We start from the raw sequence: 2,724 nt of genomic DNA on the forward strand, positions 1-2,724 counted from the left end.
ATGAGTTGCAGAAGTATAGGCTTTACATTTTGAGATCAAAAACAGTAGAAATGGAAACAGCTAAACTAAAATTGTACAACCATTTAAGATACATGACATAAACCAATTAAAGCTTAATTACGTATAATATGTATTATTCCTACCTTATCAGTGAGAGGGGTGTGTTTGTTTCCTCAATGCCCAAGGTAATGGGAATCGCTGGGGAGTTTGTTCCAGATTGTGACGACTCTCTGTGTGAAGAAGTGTCTCCTGTTTTCCGTCTTGAATGCCTTGAAGCCCAATTTCCATTTGTGTCCCCGGGTGCGTGTGTCCCTGCTGATCTGGAAAAGCTCCTCTGGTTTGATGTGGTCAAAGTCCCAATGTAGTCTCCTCTGTTCCAGTGTGAAAAGGATATCTTTCTTGAAGTGTGGAGCCCAGAACTGTCCACAGTATCCAGATGAGCTCTAACTAGTGCATTGTACAGTCTGAACATTACTGCCCTTGTTCTCAATTCTACACTTTTGACACTATTGTTTGCCTTTTTTATTGCTTCCCCACACTGTTTGGATGGAGAAAGTGAGGAGTCCACATAGACTCCTAGGTCTTTCTCATGCGTTACTTCATCTAGATCTGTACCTCTCATAGTGTAATTATAGTGGACATTTTTGTTACCTGCATGTAATACCTTGCACTTGTCCACATTGAATTTCATCTGCCAGGTGTCGGCCCACAACTGAATATTATCCCCTCTGAATAGCCTGTGCTGCTGAGATTGTATCTGATGAACCACCTATTTTAGTATCATCTGCAAATTTGACAAGTTTGCTAACTATCCCAGAGTCCAGATCATTAGCATGCTACAACAGACGTGTAAGGGGTAAGCGTGTTTTCTATGTCCAGCATCCTACTGTACCAATAAACTATAATTAATTCACAATTTGGTTGTACAAAATGTAAGGATATAATTTAAGCATATACAAACACATTATTATGTAAATATAATCATGTAACACAGAGAGAGACACGCAGACATAAATATCGCTTTTGTAATCATGTTGCGAATACATGGGTTACGTTTGGAAACATCAAGATGTAAATTGTGTTATACCAATGAAACTCACCTGAGAAATAAACGATGAAATATTTCGTTTACCTGGAAACAACGCCAGAATAGTAGTAATATTTTTATATTATTATTTTAACATCATTTAATTAGCCGCTAGCTGATATGTCCATTTCCTTGTGAGTTTCATACGTCTAGCTTGACTGACACCTTGTGGTTTTAACTGAAATCTGGATAGTATATACATATAGACAGACTTACCACAATTTAAAAATTAGTCCAGAATTGGAGGGTCATAATTGGGTTGAATTGTCCAGACAAACATTGAAGCAAAAACAATCCAGCCCATAGCCTACTTTCTCAAAACTCCAAACGTCTCCAGTTGTCAGCAGATCAGGTCTTGCAAGCAACAAATCCTGAGCAAAATAGCTTTTATTGCGATGCAATGGTATATAGTTTTGTTTTGTTTTTCATAAGAAATTAACGATACAAAACTTATTTGCTTTTTGTACTGACCACTGTCAATTTTGCATTCATGAATCACAGTCATATTGACACAATGCACAATATTTTTTGTTTTGTTTGTATTTCTGTTTGCCAAAGTCAGTTGAATAAGGGTGTGAATATCCTTTACTTGCTCTGCACCATCCCTCTTCAAAGCATGTATTTACGTTATATCCGTGAATAAAAACAAAGACTAGGGTCGGCATGGCACGATCTGCTATACAGGCAACTAGTTAGAATGTACAAAGAAAAGGTTTGAAGAAAATAGCATCTGTCTATTAATAATTGTGGGCTACTAATATTATTTGAATATTAACTTCAGTTGAAATACCCGGTTCATAAAGCCAGCAATATGTTTTAAAAATGTACAAAAAAATCGACCTATACTTTGTCACAGTAGGCTACTATACTACATACTGCTACATTAGACGGTCAAGGTCATTCTTACGTCAGAACCTGTTATACTGCCCAACAACATCAAACAATCTAACAAACAAACAAACAAACAAAGACACTTTGGGATGTATTCATAAAACGCGTCTCACATTTTCTAGTTCGAAAACATACCAGAAGGAAAACATACACAAACATACATCAGCATTCAAGTAGTGAAGTGCTTCTAAAATCTTTGCAAATGTGAATGTAAGAATCCCTGTCAGCAGTATCATTTATTTCGAGATTTCTGTTTCTTGTATTGCGTGCTGAGCCTATCATGGCGGAGGAAAACACTATGCAAACATTCTCCTTTGTGTTGATTTAATACAAATAATTTATAAGAAAACACCACACGGGGGAACCCTTGACCAGTCTTGAGAAGTGTCACCATTACCTCAGATGACTTAACTGCATGCTGCACTATGTTTTACAATTCCCTGCGCAGATGATGGTGATGGTCATGGCTTCTTTCATGTCTCATGCAGTGCTGAGCTTCAAACTTTGAAGGATGCTTCGAAACCTGCCACCTAGTTGATCAGAACCCAGAAGCCCTCGTATGTATTTGACATTCTGATGACATTTGTCCTACCTACGGGCAAAATAATCTTAGCGAAGGAGTTATACAAATGTAAGGTCAAATAAAAAGTTGATGTGATGTCTTTAATATTTTATTGAGATGAGACCGACAGCTAGACACATAGATAGATAGAATTAGAAGAGGTTTAAAAATAACACAATCACAA

This window comes from Amia ocellicauda, chromosome 5 (genome assembly GCF_036373705.1).
Source record: "Amia ocellicauda isolate fAmiCal2 chromosome 5, fAmiCal2.hap1, whole genome shotgun sequence".
Lineage (NCBI taxonomy): Eukaryota > Metazoa > Chordata > Actinopteri > Amiiformes > Amiidae > Amia > Amia ocellicauda.